Source organism: Ursus americanus, chromosome 1 (genome assembly GCF_024610735.1).
Source record: "Ursus americanus isolate L20-20 chromosome 1, mUrsAme1.1.p, whole genome shotgun sequence".
Lineage (NCBI taxonomy): Eukaryota > Metazoa > Chordata > Mammalia > Carnivora > Ursidae > Ursus > Ursus americanus.
The window spans coordinates 54,381,940-54,409,551 of record NC_142127.1 but is presented as its reverse complement, the minus strand read 5'-3'; the positions used below and the strand labels follow the sequence as shown (position 1 = coordinate 54,409,551).

The 27,612-nt window shown below is 40.0% G+C and overlaps 2 protein-coding genes across 4 annotated transcripts in view; one reads left to right on the top strand and one right to left on the bottom strand.

Annotated features, from left to right (window-relative positions):
• The window catches only part of NFE2L2 (NFE2 like bZIP transcription factor 2), a 141,829-nt gene that overhangs the window by 28,885 nt on the left and 85,332 nt on the right, over positions 1–27,612 (top strand). For both annotated transcript variants that reach the window (XM_087861657.1, XM_087861658.1), the window contains exon 3: positions 14,657–14,783. The gene's annotated coding sequence lies outside the window, so the exon portion shown is untranslated. The remainder of the gene's footprint in view (positions 1–14,656; positions 14,784–27,612) is intronic.
• Positions 1–27,612, bottom strand: part of AGPS (alkylglycerone phosphate synthase) — a 204,373-nt gene that overhangs the window by 166,219 nt on the left and 10,542 nt on the right. The window contains exon 2 of one of the 2 annotated variants that reach the window (XM_045806173.2): positions 2,621–2,693. The exons of the other annotated variant lie outside the window; for it this stretch is intronic. The gene's annotated coding sequence lies outside the window, so the exon portion shown is untranslated. The remainder of the gene's footprint in view (positions 1–2,620; positions 2,694–27,612) is intronic. 2 annotated transcript variants of the gene reach the window in all.

Sequence of the window (27,612 nt, the reverse complement as noted above, 5' to 3'; positions counted from 1 at the left end):
ACCTGGTCAAGCCATGCTCTCTTCAGATTGTGCCCTACTCCTCCCAACCTTTCTTCTGGACGCTCTCCACCTCACTGTCTCCACCCCAGTCCAAGTCACCCTCATTTCTTTGCCTGGACTCTAGGCAGGCAAGCCTCAATATCCTACTGACTGGCCTTTCTGTACCTGTATTTGTCTCGCTTTGATCCTTTCTCCCTTCTGCACTCAGAACGACCTTTCAAAAAAGTGTTGCTTCCTGGTGTGCAAGGGTAATGACCCAAATCATGAAGGGGCCTCCAAGGCTGTGCACAGGGAGGATTTTACCCACCTCCTTAGCCTTCTCACTGTTTGTGGGCCACCCACACTATGCTACAATCAGCCTTGTTTCCCCCTGCCCTCAACCCTAACTCCGGTCTCTGCACCCCTACTTTTTCTTCAGGGTTCAGCTCAAATGTCACTTCTTCAAGGACAACTTCTCTAATACATGAGGGCCGTGGTCAGAAGCTCTCCTAGCATCTTGCCCTTCTCCTTCACAATGTTTATGACAGTTGCAATTCTATACTTAGTTGTTTTTAAAGACTGTCTCCTTAGGATATAAGCTTCGTGAAGTCAGAGACCACGGGGGTCTTGTTCACTGCTCTATCCCCCACATCTATCACAGTGCCCAGCACAAGGAGGGGCTTGTTAAATATCTCCTGAATGAATGCCCACGCTCATGTTCTATAGATGCACACATCCCCTTTCCTGACACATGAGCAGAGGGAAACCACCCTGTTCTTGTTGTATCCTCTCTGTTGTTATTCTTTTCATTTTGATTTAGCTTGCTTATTCTTATGCTCCGTGCTTTTACATCTTATTTCCAAAAGAGAAGAAAGAACCCTCAGGTGGAAATGCAGCTGGCAGATGCAGCCACGCCAGCATTCTCAGAACACATCCTGTCATGTCACATTTCCTTTACATACTGAGAGCACCAAGAGTTTGTGTGGCAAGTCTTGAATTCTGATTCCTACTCAGCTAATCAAGGTCCATCAAAGTCCCAACCACATGCCACATTCTCTCTGAAAGCCTGCCTTTTCTTGTCAGAACCTCTCCTCTTGCCAAAGCATTTTGTTTGTACTCCTGTGTAGCAGTTATATTGTTTGGTTTTTCTTTATCACAGTTGTTTTGATACCCATTTGCCTAACCTCCTAAACTCTGTTCTGAGGGCACGTACACTGAACTGCTATATTGTCTGAATCATCTTTGTGTCTTTGCATCTAACACAATGTTAGGTGTTTATTAAACCAAATTGATTTTTTCCCATTGTTACAGTACAAGACTGGGGCTAAGTCCTTTAGTCTGATCAGTTCCGTTCATCAATTTCATCATTTATTCTCCATCATTTCCACAAAGAAGTACAGAGAATAGAGACATCCTGTCCTCTTTGCCTTTCTTATGAAAGGTTACTAAAAGAAGTGGAAGAGAAGAAAGAAGAGGCTTATAAAAACACAGAACAAACTAAGTAATGCCAATAAATACACAACATTGGGTATGCTGTCTGTTGAAAGCCCCATGGCTCTTCCTCATAGCAGATGATAAAAAGTTTAAAATGCCAGGGGCATCCACTGAAACCAATATGTCAAAAAAAGAAGGAAAAGAACTAGCCCATGTGCTGATAAATTGAACATGCCTTATTGTTGATTCTTAGAAGGATAGCACTGTGCATTGTATGCTTTGCAATGGCAATCATCCTCCCTAATGTGTAAACATCTAAAAAATGATGCATTCACTGAAACCAAACACATAGACCTGGAAATTTGGGTTCTAATCCATTTGCCCCTGTCTAGCAGAGTGACTTGGGCAAGTCAGGTTAACATCTATAGTTAGTTGCCTCCTGTTACAGATTTTAAAATAGAAAGCCTCCTAAAGGAACTTCCTTTTATTTCAACCAGCCCTCATGGAATCATGTGTGGACTTGCAGAAGGACAGTCAGGCCATGACTGTCAGATGAGAAACTAAATTTTGCCATTATCAAAGATCTAATATGATAATATATCTGGGAAAATAAATATTTTTCAGGTAAAACCTCTTCTTGTCAACTGCCAATTTCTATTGGGGTGTTTTTTTTTTCCAGTTCAACTAGTATTTATTAAAAGCCTGTTACTCCAAAGAAATTACATAGTATAACAGAACTACCGATTAGGAAATGTACGCTCGGGTGCCAGGGTGGCTCAGTCAGTTAAGCGTCTGCCTTCCGCTGGGGTCATGATCCCAGGGTCCGGGGATCAAGTCCTGCATCAGGCTCCCTACACAAGGGGGAGCCTGCTTCCCCCTCTGCCCCTCTCCGTCCCACTAGTGCATGCATGCGCTTGCACATGCGCACTCTCTCTCTTGCAAAAGTAAATACATAAAATTAAAAAAGAAAGAAAGAAAGAAAAGAAAGGAAATGTGTGCTCTAGATCTGGCTATGCCACTACAAGCTGTGTGATCTTAGATACTCTAAGTGACAGTTGCCACTTATGAGCACCTACTCTGTGCTCCCTGTGCTAGGCACTTTATGGGTATGACTTCCTTTAAATGTCACAAAACCCTCCATGAAAAGTTTTATTAGCCTCTTTATATAGATGAAAAAACTGAGATTCATAGAAGTTGAGTAACTCACCCCAGTCACATAGCTAGTAGAGTAAGTGAGATGTTTTTTCCACGGATGTATTCTCTAGACCAGTTTGTGCCATCTGTAAAATTAGGGAATTTAATTATGTGATGTCCATGGACGATATTAAATAAATTTAACTTATTTGTTTACATTTTATTATGGAAAATCTCAAACTTGCACAAGAGTCGAGAGCGTTGTCCAGTGACCTGTCCCCCCAGCCACAATAGTCAGCACCTCATAGCCCCTCTCCCTTCATCTGTTCTCCACCCACTTTCCTCCCCACCCCTGTGACCACTGGATTCTTGTAAAACAGTCTACATATATTATTTGATCTGAAAATATTTCAGTATTTATCACTAAAGAGAAAGACTTTTAAAAAACATAGCTCCAATACCATTAGCACATCTAAGATAGTAACAGTAATTTCTTAATATCATAAATATCTAGCATTTAAATTTTTCTGATTTTTTTATGATTGGTTTATTTAACTCAGAAAACAAAGTCCTCATATTGTGTGTGGCTGCTATGTGTTTTAAGTCTTTTTTAATCTACACTTTCCTCATATCCCCCATTTTTGTTTCTCTTGAAGCATTCATTGAAGAAATTGGGTATTCATCCTAGAGTTTCCCACACCTGGATTTGATTGTATTCCTCAATTGACATGTTTCTCTGTTCCCTTTATCACCTATAAACTTCTTAGGTCTAAAGGTTTGATCTGGTTCGGGCTTGATTTTTTTTCTTTACAAAAACCCTTCACAAGGGTAATGAGTATTTCCATCAGGAGATAGTGATATCTAATTGTCTTTCTTTTTATGTTAACAATCCTTAATGATAATTGCCTAGCTCCATTATTTCCATCAGGGGTTTACAATTGGTAATATTCTAATTATATCTTTTCTTCTTCATTTATTAGCTAGACTATTTCTATAATATCTATTTCTACAATTTTCCTGACCTCAACTATTTAATTGCCATGAGATACAGTTCATAAAAGAAAGGCAGGTTAAATGCTTGATTCTTTCCTTTCCTTTACCAGTTTTCAGAATAATGAGTTGGTTAGTTATCACCCTCTAAAGGTGACTGATGAAACTGTTTTTAATATCATTATGATCTCAGGATTTTAACATATTTAATGTGTTTGATCAATTGCAGTTATTCTTACTGATGCTCAGATTATAGGAACCTCCTCTAGTTGGCTCCAGAGTCCTTTTGACAGTAGTACTTTGATAGCTTCTCCACATTTTGTATAACAAGATGTCCAGCCTCATACGTTTCTTGTCCCAGATCTCTAATCAGACATTTCTCTAAGAATCCCTAGGGACTACAATCTGGGCAGTAGTAGTATTTACTTCTATGGATTGTTCACTGCTTCTAGGCCTTTTCAGTGAACAAAAGTAGGAAAATCTATTATGACTTCATACTGATATTTTTCTATTCAAATTTAGGAATAGAGTTTTACTTCTTTGATTTTATAGTTGTATTCCTTTCTTTTTGCTGAAAATCTTCATTCCTTTTTTTAGAATACTGTAATACTTTCAGAATTTTTACAGACAATTTAGTCATTAAAGATAATTTGAGGGGCCACTGGGTGGTTCAATTGGTTAAGCGTCTGACTCTTGATTTTCGTTCAGGTCATGATCTCAGGGTTGTGGGATTGAGTCCCAAGTTAGGCTTCACACTCAGCAGGGAGTCTGCTTGAGATTCTCTCTCCATCTCCCTCTGCCACTCTCCCTCATTCTCTCTGTCTCTCAAAAAAAAAATTAAATAAATAAATAAATCTTTTTTTAAAAAAGATAATTTGAAAAATTTTTTGCGGGTTTCTTTTGTGATTGTGGTGGTTTTTTGTTGTTGTTTTGTGGGGGGGGGGTTTGGTACTGAGGGTGTATCCCACCAGGGGTCAAATTATACAATGTGCTTAATATCACTGTGTTTTAATATCACTGACACTCAAAATATTAAACAATCAATTGGAACCAAGCAGCCCCCTACTATGCCATGATATAAGTCTTTAGTTGTTGGACTGTGGAGAGGTAGAAGAGGGGTAATATCTTAGGGCAGCAGAAGTTCACCAACCCATATAGAGTTCTTCAATACTTTAGAAACTGGGAATGCCATACTCTGCATCCTGGTTTGTTACAAGCTTTGGTATGTTGTATCTGAGTTCCCTTCTAGCTCCAAGAGGAACCTATGTATCACTCAACCCTTCTCCTGCTTCCTTGCCCTGTTAGGCTATATATACATATATATATACCTGAAAATTTTACGATTATACAAATGATTCTTTTATGTGATTCTGGAAGTTCTGGCCAATAAAATAAGCAACAAAAAAGAAATATAAGCTATAACCATTAGGAAATATAATTAACAGTGTTTGGAAGCACTATGACTAGATACCTTAAAACAAATAGAAAATCTTAGAAAGAATAAGCAAATTAGGAGCACAAACTTGTAGACAAGCAGGCCTGCAAATGGTGAAGCCAGCTACAGGTCTGAATTAATTAGTAATTGTCATTTAATATAAAATTAGTTATTAAATATAATTAGTTATACAATTTTCAGCTGTTTTGATTTAATTCTAAAATTACTTAAGAATTACCATAGTGGGGGGGCGCCTGGGTGGCACAGCGGTTAAGCGTCTGCCTTCGGCTCAGGGCATGATCCTGGCGTTGTGGGATCGAGCCCCACATCAGGCTCCTCTGCTATGAGCCTGCTTCTTCCTCTCCCACTCCCCCTGCTTGTGTTCCCTCTCTCGCTGGCTGTCTCTATCTCTGTCGAATGAATAAATAAATAAAATCTTTAAAAAAAAAAAAAAAGAATTACCATAGTGGATGTCGGTGATACTGCCTTCCCCAAAAGCTCTTTCCTAAGAACTGGTATCCCTCTGCCCCACAATCATCCACATGACTATAAGCAGAACTTTTCTTGTTTATATGACCCCACTCCCCTGGTCCGACTTGATGGGTCTGTGGGGAGGCGCCTGGCCTCAGCCAGTACAATCAGAAGCTTTCCTATGGATTTTTCAAGCCAGAATCAAGAAAGAGAGTCATTTATATGGTTGTTAAAAGACACTGACTGAAAGGGCTGTTGTTGTCCATGTTTTCTGCTTTGTGGGGAAATCCTGCAGTGAGAGCAGATGAAGCTGACATGCAGAGAAGAGCCAAGCCAATTGTGAAAAAGAATTTTGATGGCAGTTCAGTTCCTGCAGTTGTTCCTGAGGCCAATTGCAGCCCTGCCCATCTCTTAGGTTGATTTTATAATGCTTCCTTGGCATCCATAAGCCAATTATTTCTCATTTTTGCCAAGGCTAATTCAAATTAGATTTCTGTCACTTGCTATCAAAAGAACTCTCACTTCTTTGACAAAAGGAAATACATAGAATAAATCTTCCATAAATAATAGATTTATATTTGAGTAGTGTCAGCTTTATTATACTCCATATAAATCCTCTCAGTTCCCCCACATATTATCAATAAAAAAAATTCAGAATGTTAATGGATTTTTGATTATGTGATTTTTTTAAACTTGGATTTTCTTAGACTGGGATGTGGTGGAAAGGCAGGACATAAGTCTGGAAAAAGAGACTGAGATTAGAACATATAATGCTTTAAATGTCATGCTAAGGAGTTTGGACTTTATTTTGTAGGTGGTGGGGATCTAATTGGAAAGTTTTCAAGCAAGGAAATGATCTGTTTGGATCTTTAGGATATTCTGGTGGCAGTGTGGAACTTCATTTAAAATGGGAAAACAGGAACACCTGGGTGGCTCAGTCGGTTAAGTGTCTGCCTTCGGCTCAGGTCATGATCCCAGGGTTCTGGAATCAAGTCCCACATCAGGGTCCCTGCTCAGTGGGGAGCCTGCTTCCCCTTCTCCCTCTGCAGCTCCCCCTGCTTGTACATGCTCTCTCTCAGTCTGTGTCAAACAAATAAATAAAACCTTTTTTAAAAATGGGAAAATAATTTCATTGGTCCTTATTCTGGAAACCTAATCATGTAAAGGCTATTCCAGGTATATGAGGCCAAGTGATAAGGGACTGACCTGGTTGGAAAAGGAAAAAATTCAAGAGAAGTTTCAGAAGTAGACTTGGCAGTACTTAATGACTACTTGGATATAGGGAATGAAAGTGAGGAAGTATGGAAGGACTGTGAATAGACAGAGATACCATCAACACAGGAGAAGGTGGAGGAACAGATTTGAAAAGTCACTAGTCTAGCTGAGCACCGCCACTGACCTTTATGGTCCATTTTAGCAAGTAAGATCTTCCTGTCCCCATGTAACACTCACAGTCTCTCTCATTTCAAAGACAGCCGTAATATGATTATATCTTGACAGGTTGTTTGTACTTTATTGGAATTCCTCCAGGTAGGAAGCCAAGGAAATCATTAAGTTCTGGAAATTTAGGATTCCTACTTGGTCTCTGATAAGGAAGGCATTAACTGTTGTTTTGTCATGCTGGTGTGTGTTGGTATAATATAATATATTTTATATGTAATATATCTAAAATAGTATATTCTATTTACTTACTGGTTTGTTTAGTGAATATAATTAAAAGAATAATTATAGCCAACCTAAAATTTTGTATATCACACATCGTAAAGAATACCATCAACTCATTGCCTACTCTGTGCTTGTGGTTACAGGTAGAGAAGTTAAAATTTTATAGTGAAATAAAATTGGAAAGAATATAGTAAAGTGATATGAGGCTCAGATTTTCAGTGTAAATATCTCTATGTTCAAAGCAATTAACCAGAAAGCACATTTTTGCTATACATTCCCTGGGGAACTAAAGAGCGCTCTTCTACCTGATTTCTAAGGTAAAAGTACCAAATGCCAACACTGTAATTCATTCTGTGTTAAAAACAGAATTAGACACTGTCCCGGCTTGCTCACTGCCTTTCCAATATTTTCGGGAAAGTGCAAAAATTCCAATTTGTCAATGACGATTTTGTCAAAAGTAAAAGCTCCGCAGCTCATAGACTTGAGTAAATAACATCTTTAGAATTCTGACAACTCTAATGAACTACTGGGAACTTTGGCCAAATTCCACTTGGTTTGGTTTGATTTCCTTATATCAACACTGACCAAGAGACATTAAAGCAAACTACATACGTAATTTTAAGTTTTCTAGTAGACACATTAAGAAAAAAATTAAAAGAACCATGTGAAATTAATTTTAACATTTTATTAACCATTTTTTCCCAAAATGTTGTCATTTTAACATACAATCAATATTTTTTAACTACTAATGAAATATGTTACATTATTTTTGCATACTAAGTCTTCAAAATCTGGTGTGTATTTTATACTTACAGCATATCTCAATTCAGACTAGCCAAATTTCAAGTGCTCAGTAGCCTCAGGTAGCCAGTGGCTATCATATTGGACAATACAGCCTTAGATAAGAGAAAAGTTACAACTGTAAACAACACCTTTCAAAGAATTAATCAGCCTTCCCTTTAAATGACATAATAACCACAACATGCTTAACACAGTCTTAGACACTTATAGCTGCAAGGCCATTCCAAGTCTGAGAGGTTATATGATAGAGATTACAAATATGCATTCAAATATTTAATCTTTTTTATTCTGCTCTCTACCCCTGTCATTCTGTTTTCCATGTTTTGAAGAATGGAAAATGGTGGTACTTTTCTGTCGTGATAAGTTATGAACTAGATAACAGGGAAGAGTGGGGTTGCCATTAAGTGGGGCTTATTCCCAATTACGGAAGCAATATGCTGTTCTGGAGAGGGCACTAACTTGAGAGGCAGACCTGAGTTTCATCCTGGTTATGCCACTAGCGTACGGCCTGAGACAGGTCAAGTCAATTCTTTGGACATTTTCTCATCTCTAAATGGAAGACAGTGGGATGCCTGGGTGGCTCAGTCAGTTAAGCGTCTGCCTTAAGCTCAGGTCATGATCCCAGGGTCCTGGAATCAAGCCCTGCATCGGGCTCCCTGCTCAGTGAGGAGCCTGCTTCTCCCTCTCCCGCTCCCCCTGCATGTGCACATTCTCCCTCCTCTCTGTCTCTCTGTCAAATAAATAAATAAAATTTTTTTTAGAAATAAAAATAATATAAGGAGGATGGACTAGATTAAAAGCTTTCAAGCCATACTCTGAGGAGCCTAAGGGCTTATAAGGGAAGAGTGAAGAGGAATTAGGTGAGATCTTTGTCACACACACTCACACACACCCTATCACATTCAACCACTGCCAGATCAAGTTTGTTTTAATTATTAATCTCCAGTATAAGCTCCAAAGCTAATTACAATTTTAAATATTATAACCATGGAATTTGATCATCTCTACTTCTCTTTTCAACAGTATAGGAAATCATATTCATATCTCCTGGCCCGTTCCTAAATGTCCTATCACATACCTTTTCCTCAACCTTCCTTATCACCAGTCTAACCCCTCCCAAGTTGCTGGTCAGGTTACCAAATCAAATTGTTAGACACTGCTGATTCCAGGCCAATTGAACAATGAGGTATGTTATTAGTTCAAATTTTGCCCATTGTGAGGATTATCCTTTTCCTTTGTCCTTCTGGTCTCTGACTATGCCGTAAATGCTAGAGCAATGCCCTTCAAGCCAGTAAGAAACATTTGTAAAACAGGGTTTTAGTTTTTTCCACCTAATTGGTCATGGTGAATATCCCCGTGAAGCCATATGTGTAAGAGACAGCAGTTTGACATGAGTAAGCAACAAGAGAATATGGGCAGCTTGCTCATTAAATTTACCTACCTTCAAAACCTGTCCAAGCCTGGTTCTGTATTTACCTTTACAACTTGGGCTAGGAGTCTCAGATCATGCCTGGATCATGATAAGCAATTGAGATTGCAATCACTTGGTGTCCCAGGGTTAGTTGTTACAATGGGACCCAGTAGCAAGCCTCTGAAAATCGAAAAAAGTCCACAAAAATAGTGCCTCTTCATATTGATAAAGGGTTCAGATACAACGCTTTATCCCTCACTTTAGAATCACAACCTCACATATTCTATAACGGCCTTGGTGAAGAATGGCCTCTGGACCTTATTGAAAGACATAATTGAGGTGAGTGTTTGGGTCAGAAATGATAAATCCATGCTATCATTCCTGTCTCTTGAAATTTTTTAATTTGTTCTTTTGCGTTTTATTGAAGACATTTGCATCTTAAGTTCATTTTACATGAGTCACCATTATGTCCCTATTTCAGTCAATCTTTAGCAGAACAAACAGAATTATCCCCAGCTTCTCAAGCTGGAACAGTTAATCCAGAATCTCTTGTAAACCCTGTTTGTAAATCAGCCCAGGATATAATTGTGTTCTCCTCTTCTTCATCCAGCATTCTTAAAATCTATTCTAACCCACATTCCACAGATTAAGTAGCAAAACTCTTCAATTCCTTTGGTGCTCGAGCCATCTCTTCCTGAATTTCACTTTGGAATTGGCCTTTTGAAAAATATCAGAATTTAACTCTAAAGATTTGGAGATATGCAGAGTAAGAGTAGGGCATTAGAGAACTGGCTTCCTCATAAAGGTAACTCCATCAAACTAGGGTGCTTCAGTATCATCAGACAAAGGAGGAATAGCCTCATAGCAAACAGAGATACTGCTTCAGCTGGCAAGGAGGCTCAGTGGAGTTTGGGGATGAGAGTTACCGAAGTTCTCCAAATTCTCTTCTATGTGGCATTTTAATTTTAAGGCTATAACTCTTCTTGAGTCAGCACCTTAGCATATGTTCATGTAAGAGCCCCAGATAAGAAGGTGAATTCAACTGATTTATAAGCAATCAGAAAGAACAAATATTGAGTTATAGCTATCTCAGTCCTAGGGCGATAAGAGTTTCTTTTAACAAATTCCAGTTTGGGTTTCAGTTCATGTTGTAAAATGAGACTCTAGAGATTTCCATTTGTTAGTCTCTTCATGGAAACAGCTAACCTCAGCACACAGCTCTTGAACTCCTCATATCCTTCATGCTGTTCTACGGTAACAACAGTTAGGTCCTCCATGGTCTTGTCTTCAATGCCCACCTTAGTCCTAATGTTCACAGGCATTAATTTCTTTAACTATAACAAGCTATGGGCTTCCAGCATCCCATATCTGAATATTAATTGGGTTTTTATTATCTTCAAACATAATGAGTCTGGATAACTAGTCTCATCATTTTGTTAAGAGTCTGTTGTTTGTAATGAGCTCCCCATCACCAGTTTCTGTACAAGTCAGGATTCATAGTTGCAAGCATTAGTAATCAACTCTAGGTAGCTTAAACAGAATGGAATTTGTTGGAAGGATACCAAGGGCTCACAAAATCTATGGGAAAGTTAAAAACCAGGCTCAGATAAAGGAGAGGAGCCAAAAGAGGCTGGCAACAGAAAACTCAGCCAAGAACCTCTGTAGGAACAGTCCGGTTAGAATGCTGCCAGAACTTGGCCAAGAGCCGTTATAGGAAGAGGCTAAGCAGAATGTTTTCAGTGACATGGCCACTACCAGACATTCTCCTCTCCTGGATTATTGAGGTCACTACCATCTCTATAAATAATTTGCTAGTCCCTGCACCTTTGTGTCACTCCTTCTGGATTGAGTGTCAGAATCCCACTGGACAAACCTCAGCTCTATGCTGATGCCTTTGCTGTCTAGAAGAGTGTCGATCTGCCCTTTTTTCAGTTTCCATACTGGGGAAAGTGTTCAGATGCTAGGTAGCCAACACACGTGGGGGCTCGCACACACCCACACACACACACATACAATGCCAGGCCACCATACTTGGGTTTATTTCTGGACTTGCTATTTTGTTTTATTGGTCTGTTTCTTTTGTTGTCATTATGACACTGTTTTAATTGCAGCCATTGTATAATATTTTTTAACATCTAATAGCTCAACTCTTCCCCCTCGAAAGGATAAAAACTTTTCTTGGCTCTTCTCAGCTTAATATTTCTCGATGAATTTCAGAACTCTTCTATCATGTTTCCATGAATATCCCATTGGAATTTTGATTGGAATTGTATTATACTTATGAATACATTTGAGAAATAATTTAAAATTTTTACAATCTTGAATCTTCTTATCCAAGAACATGGTATATCTCTATTTTCTTAAGCCTTCATTTACACTCCTGGATAGTTATGTAGCTGTCTTCACTTAGATTTGGCATACTTCTTAAGTTTATGTCTTTTTTTGTTAGGGTAGCTAAACTTTGTTCCATTTTATTTTCTTTTAAGAGTTTCAAGCCCCTTCTTCTGACTCAAGCAAAATCCTAAGATCTCATTATTTTATTATGCAAATCGCTCTGATTCTAATTTCCCTACTGAGATGAATGAATCATTAAGCTTAATTCTTCCCAGGTTTATCCAGCTTCTATTACTGAACTAAAATGTATTCTTTGTAATGTAAATTTGAGTTAAAATTAAAAGTAAGGAATGTTTATCAGGGGTGTAAATTCAGGAAAAAAAAATTACCAGAATTGGATAAATTGGAAGATGGTGGCCACTGCACTGGTACTACAGTACCCCCTAGTGGACACAAAGAAACATGGTCTTGTTTACACCAAGAAAGAATCTGGAGGGGCCTTAGTGATCACCTAGGTCAACACTAGCTTGCAGATGAGCAAACTGAGAAACGAAAAGGAGAAATGAGGGGCCAAGTCTACACGGCTGAACTAAGGCTAAAATCCAAGATTCCTAACTCTCATTTTTCTTTTTCTTCATCATTCCCTCACCCACCACCGGTCCCCTGCTTGCTTGCTTTCTTCCTTCTTTTTCAACATGTGCTATGCACCTATTATGTAGCAGGGCACCAAGAATACAAGTATAAAAAATATTTAGTCTTTGCCTTCAAATCTAGTTTTCTTTCAAGCCTACTAATTTTATCCATTTCCAGGGACTGAATTTGTTAGAGAATGACCATACAACTATGCAGGGGAAGGTTCTTAGTCATCCCACAAATTGACTCACAATGTGATTAATTATTGAGATTTGATTGGAAGACACATTTGCAAATGTGGTTACTGCCCTTGACTAAGTTCAGACCATTTCATGAAGAGAGAAGACTTTACAGATTCATAACTGTGAATTCTTTTGCACAAAATGACAGTAGGATATTGAAGGTGTTCATGTGTGCCCACCAACCCATCCCAAACATTATCATTTGTGTGTACTTCATTGAGCGAATCTTTATTGAGGATGCACATGCCAAGCAGGTACTAAGCACTGGGTTTAGTATGGTAAAGAGAACAGACATGGTTCCATGGTTTCTGCTCTCAGAAAGCCTACAGTGTCATATATGTATATGTATGTGTATAATTCTCTACCTCCCAGGAAAACTGTTTTTTCCACTTCAGTTTGGCAACCTATTTTTAGGTTATGGAAATCAGGGGGTATGTAAGCGTTTTCTAAAATTACTTTGCCCGACCATAAAGGACCATACGGATTTGGGGCAAACTGGCCTAGAATTGAACTTCAACCCCACAATTTACAAGCGATTAGACAAACCGATTCTCTTTTCTGAGCCCCAGTTGCTTCTATAAAATGAAAGTAATATGTGTCCCTTGTGAGAGATGATAATTTATCATTATCCTTATTAATACCTAAACAGAGACATTACTTCTTAAGTCAAAAGCATGAATTATATATTTCCTTTCCTAAAGTGCAGGAAAATTATTGAAAGAGAAGCATTAATATTGTTCACTTAGTTTCACCAAGAATGTCATTTTTCAGAATTAATACAGAAATATTCTCATGGCCACTGACATTTTAATTTAAAAAAACAGTAATAAAGCACAATCTTCAAACAATGGATGCTACTACAACAGTATTTCTTTAAGGCCATTTTCTTCCATGGGTGAAACAAAACCCTGTTATTTCAGTTATGATGAATAAATCTGGTATGACCATTATTTATAAGGGATCTTTTAGTAAATTGTATCTAACCTTATCACTCCACCTATGTAATGGTTTGACAAAGGCAGGAATCCTATTTTACTCAGCTTTCCCTCTTCTTTCCACTGAATGGTACCTTGCATAGGGTTAGAGCACACTAAATGTGGCTAAGAAGATCATATCTTATTATGTGCTATTTGTCATACAAGCAGCGAGAGAAGATCTACCCTAAGTTATAGGTAAACTTACTTTGTTTTACCTGGAAGTAGCAATTATCAAACAAAATCTACTTCCATAACATTTGTGCTAGGAAATAAAATAGTTAAATTCCCCAATCTCTACTCAAACCAAAGCAAAGCTTCAAAAATACTTAGACACAGAAGGAATAAGACAGACAGGGGAGAACTGGTATGTTTGCACATGGTGTGCATGCAGCAGGCCAACTTCCTTTCCCTGTCGTAATATTTCCTAAAGTTTGCTCCACGCAAAACCAGTCCTATGAAAAGCCCAGGGTTTCAAGGTCAAATAAGTTTGGGAAACTTTGCCCAGCATTTTCCTCTCTTGAAAGTTCAGTGTACATTGGTAAATTAAAACCTATCAGAAGTCCTGCCCGTAATAAAGGAAAGTGTTTAAAATTGTTTACCTACCATTCCCCCAAACTTATTTGACCAACATTTCACCTATAAGCAGAACTACCAGTTCCTGTGGAACACACTGACTTCAGGAAACTGCCCCACTGTGTTCAAAGGACCTCTTTACCTTGTTAATTCACAGGCGCACACACACACACACACACACACACACACACACACACCCTGACATTTAATCTCCAAATCCTGCAGGACTGAGACTATGAGCATTTTCAGCAATATTTTAACTAAAGACACAGGTCTGGAGGTACCAGAAAATTAATACAATTGAACTTTACTTATGTAAGCAGTCAGTTGGAATCCAGGAAACAGTTCCCCAGCAATGCCTGGAATGTTGTCATAAAAACAATAAACTGATACCCAAGTCCTGTTTTGTATGTGGGAGGGACGGGGAGAGAGAGGGAAAAAACATAAAATTATCACCTCCAAATCTCACTGATGTTTCTTATAGTTTTCTACAAATTAATATACAGAAAATATTTTCCCCGTACTCCATTTTGGGACTTCCAGTTCACCTTTGTGTGTTTCTAATTCTCCTCTCTAGATGGCAGCACAGATGAAAAAATGCCAGAAAAGCGCCGGGCCAACTGACTTCAACAGCAGCAAATCCACTGCCTACCCTCCACTCACCCTTCTTTTTTTTAAGGGGGAAAAAAAAAGCAGAACCTAAGGTATGATGATTACACTTAATTTTTTCAAATAGATTGAATCAGCCATGTGGGGATGTAAAGAATTAATAATAAACGTATCAGCGAATGAGGAAACTGACCACTTAGCAGCATCTCTCCCATGCTAGCTATGTTTTCTGTATTTTAACCGTGATGTCATCAGTGTTCCCATGCCACGCAGGTCATATAAGCATGGTCATTTGCATCATGACACTGGGCATCTGATACAGCCAAACTCCAAGCCACCTGGTTTGCTGTGGGTATTGGATTCATTTAAGATGTAAACGCTGCTATTTACTGACCCTTGTGTCAACTGATGCTTTGAACCTGCTGTAAAATGATCCCCATGTCACCAGATGCTGCACTGAAGCCTAAGTTAGCAAGAAGGTAACATTTCATTAAAAGATTGCAACTTATGGTTGAATTAATAATGCAAGAGGAAAGGAGTGGAACAGACTTAGAAGAACTTTATACTTTACATCAAAGCCCCACTAAGGTTTTTTTTGGTTTTTTTTTTAAGATTTTTTATTTATTTATTTGACAGAGATAGATAGCCAGTGAGAGAGGGAACACAGGCAGGGGGAGTGGGAGAGGAAGAAGCAGGCTCCCAGCGGAGGAGCCCAATGTGGGACTCAATCCCGAAATGCAGGGATCATGCCCTGAGCCGAAGGCAGATGCCGAACGAAGATGCCGAACGACTGCGCTACCCAGGCGCCACCCACTAAGGTTTTTTTAAGACATTATTCTTCATGGTGTTAAAAAACAACATTCAACTGAGTAAATTTAAAAATCAAGTTTGCTTTATTCAACAATTCATGAATCCGGCAGCATCCCATCTAGCAAATAGAGAGGAGCTCCAAGGAGCTGTACAAAACGGAAGGCTTTTGTACAGGCAAGGATAAGGAAAAGGCAGATTACCTCATCTTTCTTTAGGGAATGGAAGGGACCAGTCAGGCAGATTACCTCACTACTGCTAACCAGGAAATTTCAGCTTGACCGATTCAAGGTTACATTCCTGGGAGAGGCTGAAACTGCAATTAAGTTAGGTATCAAGTATTGGTTTGGTGACATAGGATTAGCAGAAATGACTCCATTTTGGGCCTGTTGTTTTCTTTTTTTGAACAATGGGGTCTACCGGCAAGATGTTCATAACAAAATCTGCTGACAAGGAGAACATAAGGAAGGTGCCCCTTCAACATACGGCATTTCAAGGGCTCAAGGGTATGCTAAAGAACACTAAATTGTTCGTGTGTAATGAACTGAACAGAAGCTAAAATGTGACCTGTGACTTTTAAACAAACAACAAAAACAAAAACTTCACCATGGAGAGTGAACATAACTATAACACATAAATGAACCAACCTGAGGCCAAGTGGATTGCCATTCACATTGAAGAAAAAATCAATTTGCAGTGTATCAGAGTCCTTTTTAAATTCTCTCTCTTTTTTAACAAAAACAAACATTCCAGGAAATTACTCTATACACCGTTATCTTTCCTTGAAGGAGTCCCTTTGACTATTCCTTGGGTTGTAATCAGTTAATGCTATGATGAGTCAGGAAATCTGCCTTTCCCAAAACAACTCCTGGTGCTCTAAGGTTACTGAATGCTTTCCCCTGGGCTCTAAGTTTAGAGACAAAGCTAAGTCCTAAAATGACTAGACTGAGAGGCATTGAGATAATGCAGAATATGAGAGAGTGAAGTTGGGATTGAGTATCACTGGCCACCGGCCTGCGTGCATCTCAAGGGCCACACCATCCCACACTATCCAGAGCGGCAGGCCAGCAGCCTCTGCTCTGGAACTTTCCCTGAAGCCAAGACCCAGATTACTCTGAGACCCAGGACGCGGAGTTGTCACATACCCAGGACAAAGCAGAATCCTGAGAGCCCTGACCCATTAATTCTGTTGCATCTGTGCAGCTGCCAAACCCGCCATCCCTTAGACCCTTGATGTCCTTGATGTGTGCCCAAGAGGGAAGGCCTTTCAGGGGGTGATAACCTCTATGAAATCTCATTCTCATACTTGATTCAGCTTCCTCCTAAATTTTTCCTCTGTGACCTCAGGAATCCCATTCCATCATCAGCAAAGACCCCGATACTCCCAACGTCTTCACTGGACATTCTTTAGCTTTCGAGCCCTAACGTGGCTTTCCCTGCAAGCACAATGCTTCCCTGCAGCCCTCACAAGTAGAGGCTACTGAGCCAGGTTCCTTCTGTCAAACACTGTCATTTCCATGGGTCTCAGTTCTCTGCCCTCTGAGAACCAGACTGCATAGCTAGCCATCAGGTCACACTCTCTACCCCAGCTGTCATACACTGACTGCCTAGCCATGTCCTTTATTGATCAGAGACATTAGCAACGAATCCCAGTATCCCTTTTCATTCCAAATTTTGCCAACAGTCTGGCACATGTATTATGTGTGTGAGGCATATTCGGTCTCTCTCAGTTCCTTGATTCCATCTCTGATTGCTTTCTCTATTCTGTTTCAATCACCCAATCCCATTGCCACCCCCGGCTCGGTCATCAAGAAACCACAGCACCTCTGAACTCATGACTTTCTATTCCTCTACTTCTTCTCCTGTGGTTATTTTTACTCTATTGATTTTCCAAGCTTATTAGGAATTCTGTTTTATTCTTTCTCCTTATCTGTCCTCCATTTGCTGGCTCCTTTTCCTTCTCTATCCAGAAAAGATTCCATGCTTTCTAATGTTAGCCTCTGACAACGTGGCCCCAGCTCCATTGCTCCTGACAAAACTTGAATCTAGTTGTTTGCATTGGCCATTCCTTTGCCTGGGCTGCTGGACACTGCTGGCAAAAACCGCATGGTCACACAGACTGGGCTGCCCGAAGTTGAGGCTCAGCAACCTCAAGTGGGACTTAGTAGTGCCTGCCTTCCTACCACATTCCCCTGACCTGCTTGCTCTTTCTTTCTGAGTCACCAGAGCAGCTATTTCAAGAATTCCACTCTCTTTCCAAACCTCCAAGCTTGCCTTCTTTACTCTTCTCTGTAGGTGGTTTTATTTTCCACGTGTCAGGGGGATGAAATCGAAGTTATAAAATGTGAGTAGTCTCAGGTACCATGCCAGCCTATCAGCTTGCATCTTTCCTCACCTTGCCTCTTTCCTCAACCTCACCTCTTTACAAAAGACGTTCCCTCCTTCCTCTTGGCCCATGCTCTGGGTCCCCTGTCCTCCTGACTTCTCATTCACCTCACTCTTCGTTATTCTTTCTCGCTCTTATCTATATATTCAACCTCTTCCTCTCTACTGGTTCCTTCCTCCTCAGGTTAAAAAAAAGCCACATTCCCCCTCCATCTACAGCCTGCTCACTCCTTGCCAGCTAAACTTCTTGGAAAATTTGCCTCCACTCACTGTTTCAACTTCCTCACTTTCCATTCACTCTCCCAATCTTTCTCCAAAATAACCAGTGATCTCCCTTAACTACACTCAAGGGACACCTGTCAGTTCTTTCTTAATTTGACATTTGACAGGTCCTCCTTTTGATACTTTCTCTTTCCTGGGCACCTATGACATCATCTACATGCTCCCAGATATCTATCCAGCCCAGACCTTTCTCTTGAGCTTCATACCCAGATGGCTACCTTTTAGCCATCTCCACCTATTTGTTCCAAGGCATCTTAAAGTGAACTCATCTCCTCTTCAACCATGTACCTCTTCCTGAATTTCCCCTATGAGTGGTAAGCACTACCCTGGACTCATTGATGCAGAAACTTGTGTATCATCACTGACTGCTTGGTGGAGAGAGGATGTATGTCCATGTATGATTGGCTGCATGGTGTGATGGAATGTGAGCTCTTCATCTAGTCTCATCTGGATGATTTGAATGTTGGCATGAACTGCTTGCTAATGCCACTGTTGTCTACTCTGTCAGCCTGGCAGGGCCCAGTGTGCCCTCTAGGTTTTTGACCCTGCTGGCTCTGATGGGCGGTGATGGGCTGGCTGGGTGTACATGCAGGTCCCATGTAGCTTCATCTTGCAGAGGGGCAATCACATTCCGCACAACCTCAGCAAACAATCCAGAATCTCTTCCTCTTGTCCAGCACATCCCCTTCCACATCAGGTCCACTCGTAGCACAGACAGGAAAAATCAATTCATATTTACACATGTGTAAATTGTTTAATCTTATTAATCACATGTGTGGAATCGCATTAATCTCAAACAATAGAAAAATTATTTAATCTTTCTCAATTTCAGTTTAATCTCTGGGTTAAAGAACAGAGCCCTTTGTATTTCATTTTTATAATGTAGAGTCTGAGTATCTCTCAGCATCAGATTATCTCCATAATAGTTAATGTACTTTCTACTCTATTAATAAGAGCCTGGTGGTGGTGGTGGTGATGGTGGTGGTGGTGGTGGTGGTGGTGGGGTGTCTGGGTGTGTGTGGGTGGGTGGGTGGGTGGGTGTCTGTGTGTGTGTGTGTGTGTGTGTTGGTTTGGTGTCAGTGTACAGTTTGGCAGCCCAGAGCCCAAGGAGATGAGTGAAGAGAGTACATTCCATTAATACTTCACATATCATTCTATCTCATGTTCTTTCAAAATCATAAATCTGATCAGGTCATTCACCTGCTAAAAGCCTGTCTGTACCTTCCCATTACCTAGGATAAAATCTAAACTTTTAAACTTAACATACAAATTAAGATCTGTTCCCAGTTTACCTCTCCCAACTCATTTCCCACAATTTTCCCTCTTCTTTCAGTTCCATGGGCTCATTGTGCTCTCTCTTGCCTCTGGAATTTCTTACATTTCTAGAGGATTTTCTCCAACTTTTCCCTACACCTGGTTAATTCCTGCACATTCCTCAGGTCTCAGGATAAATGCCAGCTCCCCGGGAAGTCCTCCTTGACCTCCCATCCATCCCTGACCTTGATGTGTCCCTTCTATGTACTCCCATAACTTTCTCAGGTCATAGCATTTATCATATTTTAATTTCTTTTATTTATCTGCTCTCTGACTAGACTATAAGTGCTTTCAAGGCAAGATTGTTTCTATCCTGATCACCGCACACCCTCCAACACCTAGCATGTGCCTGATACATGGTAGGTGCTCAATAAATATTTGTTAAATAACAAATGAATGAATGAATGAATGAATGAATGAATGAATGAATGAAGAATAAACTGAACATGCAAACCAGATAAGAGCTGACTTCATGTGCACTGCCTTTCACCTTAAAGCAGGACTCAGTACTTCATTGTGTTTCTCTAAAATAAATCAACCCCACAAAGCAGCAGATTTGACTGAAGATTTTATGAAGAGACAGAGAGAGTCTAAATGGCAGGCATTTCTGTTCTCCCTTCAATGTCTCTCTCTGATATCCAGATGTTGGGTCTTCCTCTCTTCTGACTCTCCCTTCTTCCCTGCTCTGTCTCCCCCAACTCAACCTCTACTTCCTTCTCTAAGGAAATATCCCTCTGGGAGGACTATACGGAATGAAGTCGGGAGAGATGAGACTATTATCAGTGGATAGCATTTAGGAAACAATTGAATGAGGCCAGGCAGAGACAATGAAGGCCTGAATTAAGAAAATGACAAAATGAAGAGGAGAGGGTGCATTGAGAAGATGTTTAGGAGGGAAGATCAATAGGACATGGTTACTGATTGGATTGGGGTAGAAAAGAAAGGAAAGAGAGGAACATAGGATGCATCCTAGGTTTTAGTGAATGCAACAGAAGAGAAGGAAGGGAGGAAGGAAGGGAAGGAAGGAAGGAGGAAGGAAGGAGAAAAGAAACAGAAAGAGGAGGCTTATGTTGTAGAGTCTTAATTTCTTCCATTAAACAAAATGGGAACGTGATATGCAATAGGTGGGATTGGGACTTGGGGAAAGTAGGAAAGATTTAGAAAAGGAGAAGTGAGGAATGTCATAAGAAGGCATGTGCCTAATTGAAAATTCAAAGAATCGCCCTTAGTAGTGAGGGCTTATCTGGGACCAGTCACCTGACATAGCCTGGATCGGATTTCTAAATTTTCTCCAGCAATATCTTCTGCTTGGGAGTGGAACAGAAAGTACATGGTGGATTTCATTCAGCGTAGGGATTAGGAAGACAGGAACGAATGAAGGACCAAGGGGATGAGGGTATCTATCAGGATCATTGCTGAAATCATCAACACCAATAAAAGACTAAGAGGAAGCGTGTCCTTGGCACTATGAGAACAGTGGTGAGTGAGAGAGCAAGAGTCACAAGAAGGAGGAGGACAAACAGAGAGTTCAGCCGCCCTTATAAAAATAACACCAGTATCTTCCAGACGTTATCTCCATAAAATGAAAAGGTGATTGCCCCTTTAAATCATTAACTAAACTGGCATTCAGATCTGGACAGACTCTCCCAGGTTGAGCTGTTTTGCTTTGCCAAGAATTGATAAGCTTCTGTGAACCCTCCAGGGTGAGTGAGGCATGATCCATCTTCCCTGTCTGGACAAGCTTGATCTGGCCTCCCTCCTCCTGCTGAAGCAGGCCTGAGGTATGTGCCAGGATTCCGTGTCTTAGACTAATTATCACATTCCACAATGTGGAGCTCCTGCTGATACCGCCTTTCAACTTTTAGAGGGCTCTGCTCTGACCCTCCTGGGCTGAGCCCCTCACCACAGAGTGAGGAGACTGGGGGAAGGGGATGTACCGTCTCAGAATCTACATTGCTCCCTACTAGACCACAGTCTGGATAACTTGGACCACCTTAGAATTCCTTACCTCAATGCCCCAAGTCCACTTCCAAGGCTTGCCTACACTTCTCCAGTCCCATCCTCCCAAGGGCAGACCATGCTGCCCAGTATATGCACTCCCTAACCTGAAGGTGGCCAACGAGAGCCTTAGGGATATGCACAGAGTGTGGGTGTGTGGGCTGGGGCATCCACACATGCCTGACAGGTCTTTCTCAGTCAGAGTCTAGAATGGGAAGAGAAAGGGGGTAGCTTCAGCTCTCCTCATGCCTCCATGTCCTGGTGTAGAACCGTAAGGTGTCCAAGAATTACACATTCAAACTTGGCCTTCAGTTCATTAGGAAGACAAAGTTATCAAGTTAGGAAAATAGAACATATTTTATTTATAACTTTTACATATACATATGGAATATGGACATCCATTTGTACTTTCACCCTTGGTTTCACAAATTTTAGGGGCAGTCCTGGCTCTTGCAATGTATTATTTACCTGTTGTGAACAATAGCTCTTCAAAATTATTATTCTAGGTTTATTTGACATAATAGTTAGGTCCAAAATGTATCCCAGACAGAAAATGTATCCCAGACACAAAACCCTGTTTGGATTTCTAAAAAGTCTTGGTACCCTAAGCACTTTCCCCAATTTTTGATCTCATTTGAGAGAGTGTCTTTCCCTATTTTACTGATGTCCATATTTAAGGTAAATTTTCTAAAAGAATCAGTGAACGTTTTTAGTATATTTACAGGTATGTGCAGTTATTGCCACAGTCAATTTTAGGACATCTTCATCACACCCAGAAGAAACCCTGTACCCATTAGGAGTCACTCCCAGTTTAAGACCCTCTGCCCCAGCCCTAGGCAACCACTAATCTACCTCCTATCTGTATGGGGTTGCCAATTCTGGACCTTACACATAAATGGAATTGTATAATATGTGGTCCTTTATGACTGGCTTCTTTCAGTTAGCCTAATGTTTTCAGGGTTTATCCATGGGATCAGTACTTTTTTTTTTATTGCCAAACAATATTCCATTGTGTGGATATAACACATTTTATTTATCCATTCATCAGTCGATGGAATTTGGGCAATTTCCACTTTTCAGATGTCATGAATAATGCTGCTGTGAACTTCTGTATACAAGTTTCGGACATGTTTTCATTTGTGTTGTGTTATATACCTAAAAAGGGAATTGCTGGATCATATGGCAACTCATGTTCAGCCTTTTGAGGAATTGCCAGACTGTTTTCCTAAAAGTCTTCATTATTTTACATTCCCATTAGCAATGCTTGAAGGTTCCAATCTCTATACTTCCTCATCAACACTTGTTATTATCTGTCTTTTTTATGGTACCAGCTTAATGGCTATGAAGTAGTGTCTCACTGTGATTTTTATTGCCATTTTTCTGAAGGCTAATAACATTGTGCATCTTTTCATAAACTTATTGACCATTTGTAGATCTTCTTTGGAGAAATGTTTGTTCAGATCTTTTGCCCATTTTTAATTTGGGTTGTCTTCTCATTATCGAGTCATAAAAATTCTTAGTGTATTCTAGATGCAACTCTCATGTCATATATATTATTTGCAAATATTTTTTCCCATTCTGTATGTTTCTTTGAAACACCAAAGTTTTTAAATTCGATGAAGTCAAATTTGTCTATGTTTTCTTTTGTTGCTTGTGTTTTTGGTGTCATATCTAACCAACCATTGACTGAAGTCACAAAGATTTATGTCTATGTTTTCTTCTAAAGGTATAGAGTTTTAGATCTTACATTTAGGTCTTTGCTCCATTTTATGTGTTTTTTTTAAGATTTTATTTATTCATGAGAGAGAGAGATCACAAGCAGGGGGAGGGGCAGAGGGTAAGGGAGAATCAGGCTCCCCGAAGAGCAGATGCGGGGCTTGTTTCAGGGCTCAGTCCTGGGACCCCGGGATCATGACCTGAGCCGAAGGCAGATGCTTAACCAACTGAGCCACCCAGGCGTCCCTGTGTTAATTTTTATATTTGGTGTGAGGTAAAGGTCCAACTTTAACATTTTGTATATAATATTCAGTTATTCTAAACCATTTGTTGAAAAGACTATTCTTTCCCCATTGGATTATTTTGAAACCTTTGTCAAAAATCAATTGATCATAAGTGTGAGGATATATGGGTTTTTAAAATACCCCTTTTCTTGGGGCGCCTGGGTGGCACAGCGGTTAAGCCTCTGCCTTCGGCTCAGGGCGTGATCCCGGCGTTATGGGATCGAGCCCCACATCAGGCTCTTCCACTATGAGCCTGCTTCTTTCTCTCCCACTCCCCCTGCTTGTGTTCCCTCTCTCGCTGGCTGTCTGTATCTCTGTCGAATAAATAAATAAAATCTTTAAAATAAAATACCCCTTTTCTGATATCTATAATTTCTTTTTTTTCTTTGTAAAGATTTCATTTATTTGAGAGCAAGAGAGAGAGAGAAAGAGAGAGAGTGCACGAGCAGAGGGGAGGGGAAGAGGGAGAGGGAGAAGCAGACTCCCCACTGAGCAGGGAGCCCAATGCGAAGCTTGATCTCAGGACCCCAAGATCATGACCTGAGCCAAAGGCAGATGCTTACCCAACTGAGCCACCCAGGCGCCCCAATAATTTCTCTTCTAAAGGGATATGAATAGGTCATATCTCAGGTTACTGTGACTCTTTTATTTATTTATTATTTATTATTTTTTTTAGAGAGTGGGGAAAGCCAAAGGGAGAGAGTGAGAGGGAGAATCTTAAGGAGGCTGCATGCCTGATGCAGAGCCTGACACAGGGCTCAGTCTCATGACCCTCGGATCATGACCTGAGCCAAAATCGGACGCTTAACTGACTGAGCCATGCAGGCACCCAACTATGACTCTTTTAAATCAAGAAGTTCAAACTAGAAACTACTTTAGGGGCACCTGCCTGGCCTAGTCAGTGGAGTGTGCAACTCTTGATCTCGGGGTTGTGAGTTTGAGCCCCACATTGGGTAAAGCGATTACTTAAAAATAAAACCTCTTTTAAAAAACCTACTTTAATAATTGCTTTTGTTCCGCTAGAGCTATTTAGAAAATTCTACTTGCAGCTAGAACATTCTTCCTCTTTAGAAATATTTTACTGAGATCAAAAAAAGAGATCTGATAAACTGGGAAACTGAGGACACACCAAGGATCTCTTTAATCTCTGTGTATGTGTTCTAATTTGTCCTTTTTGTCCCCCCTCCCCCCTGTTGTTGTTTTTTTTATTATTCAGAAAAGTAATATTAACTTTTTACAAAATTCATGGAGATTGATCGGCTCTCTACTGTTTGGAACCAGAATATATTTCTTGGCTCAAAGATCCCTTTACCCGGCTTTTACATGTTGGAAAATATTAAACATGGGCCTCTAATCTCATGCATGAAGAAGTAGGGTTGTTTCCTCAAGAGACAAGGGCTTAGGATGAGAACATGTTTGGGTTAAGATGGTTTTCTTAAACCCAGTTAGCTCCAATTCTAGGCTTCTTTTATTGTTCCCTGTATTTTGTTCCCATTTATACTGATGAATAATGGATTGAATTGTGTTCTATCATTTATATCATAAATATTTCCTCTAGGTTTGAGTGCTGTGAAGTTCTCTTTTAAACTTATGTAGAGATTAAATTTGGCAATTAATTCATATGTCAGTTGTTAGCAAGGTCTAGTAATTAAAGTCTACTTCAGAGTAAGTTATTAACTCTCTAATAAAAAAAAAGTACTTTACCAACTTATCAGTTTTAGCTATTTATTCTAGTTGACAGATGAGATAGGGAAGTTATTGACTGTACATAATCACCCCTGTACTTTTACCACTGAACACTGGGGTCAAATAGAAATCTAGGTTGTTCAAAGTCATAGTTTAAATCTAGAATAAACCAGTTCAGGTTGATGGGGTGGAAGAGGGTGCCCTTGGATCTTGTTACCTTTGCAATACTGTTTCCTTAAATTTTGCAAAGCCCATTTTTACTCTGTTAAAAATTCTCAAACTTCTAAATTAAAAACAGCCTTGACCAAGGATTTCATATTGAGATCTGAGATATTAAATTTACTTACTGTTTACATTTTTTTACAGCTTTAACTGTAATCTCCATGCTGTACATTATATCCCTATGACTTATTTATTTTTATAACTGGAAGTTTGTACCTTGACTCTCTTTTTATAGTACTTTTTAAAATCCTAATATAATCTTTTTAAAAACTGATTTAAGTGCTATATGTCAACTATATCTCAATTTTTTAAAAAGGTAAAATTTAAAAATTTTTTAACCCTTTAGATGCTCTCCTTGTGAACAAGCTAGAGTAGAAACTCTAGTTGAGTGTAAATGCCTAGGACACAATAGATGCAGGCTTTTTATTTGCAGACATAAACTAGTCAAGAGTTTCCATCTCATGATAGCAAGTTTTCTTTTACTCTGTTCTGTTTCTTGGCCTAACATCTGCTTGCAATTACAGTTTGAGGGTGCCCCTTATGCGGCGCTTTGCTTTTCCCTGGTTCTTGTGATGAACTGCTACCAAGGTCAGTCCAAGTCTGACTCTTTCTTGTGGTCAGCATAACTGCAGTAGTGGTTCCCAAGTCCAGCTGACCATCAACATTTCCTGGGGTGGTTTTTTTTTTAAGATTTTATTTATTTATTTGACAGAGAGAGAGACAGCCAGCAAGAGAGGGAACACAAGCAGGGGCAGTAGGAGAGGAAGAAGCAGACTCTCAGTGGAAGAGCCCGACTTGGAGCTTGATCCCAGAATTCTGGGATCACGCCCTGAGCTGAAGGCAGACACTTAACAACTGAGCCACCCAGGCGCCCCCCTGGTGTGGTTTTTAAAGAGTTTTCAGGCCTCACTGCAAAGGTACTAAATCTGGAACTCTAGGGTACAGCCAGTGAATCTGTATGTTTCAAACCTTCCCAAGGTGATACTGATGTTCAACCAAGTTTGGGCTATGGTCCAGGACTCTCCAGGTGCTTGGAGGACCCATGAGTTTGGCCTTAGGGCATTGCCTCTAAGAAGCTGCCATCTACTTGCCCAAAGATTCTAAAATAATCAGGGGTGCCTACTTGCAATCTGCCCTTAATGAATATCTACTACCTTGGCAAAGAGTCCTATATTCCTTCTTGATCTACTCTCACCTCCCTCAGACTGTCCTTGTGACTTACTTGCTCCTTCACGCTGTCTCGCAGTAGCACTTGTGAAAATAAGATAGATTTTGGTTCTGATAAATCTGCCATGGGCTTTTGGTCCAGCCTGCTGTATGGATGCCATTTGCCTCATCTGTAAAATGAAGAAAATATAGTCCTCTCAAGGATAAGGACCAGAAGAATGTATTTACATAGCACCTAGAACATAGTGCACCTTGCATTATGCATTATTGTCTGTTTGGTTTTACTTGTCCACCTCTATGACTATGGTGGGTTAATGAAGCTTGCTCATCAGGTTTCCTTGATTATAGCTACCTAGATTACTCTGACCGTACTGCATCTGAGTAAGAGGGAGAAAGGACAAAAAAGCTGGTCTTATGCAACTCCAACTTTCTACACTTCTAAATTTTTTATTGCAGTATAACATACACATAGGAAAGTATTTTTATTATAAGTGAACAGCTCAGTGAATTTTCATAAACTGAACACACCCATGTAACCAGCACCCAGATCAAGAAACAGAACATTACCAGCACCCCAGAAAACCTCCTCCACACATGGAACTTCAAGAACCACTGTTAGAGGAAGAGCCCAATGGTGGAGCTCTCCTTTACCACGGTGCCACCTTTCTCTCCCGAGCCAAATCTGCATGCTGTGTGAGCCCTTCCCAATCTGAGAGGCTAGGCCTGTAGCCTCACATGTTCCCTTAGTGATGTAACTTCCTTTGTAAGAAGGGTCACAAAGGGTGTTTCCATCATTTATATTCCTAGTATACACCCTAAACTGTTTAAAGTAAATGAATTCAGGTCCTGGCCAACAAGGAGTGGAGATCAGTCATTGCCTGAAAGCATCAGCTTATTACAACACTCCAGCATTTTCTCACGGAAGGGTGAATGAGGTGGATTCTAGTGTAATTACCTTTGTGTAATTGAAAACTAAATCACTGATGACTGCATAGTTTAAATACCCATTTAAATACTTTCATTTTATTGCACTTATTTTTGCAGGACATGCTACCACCAAATA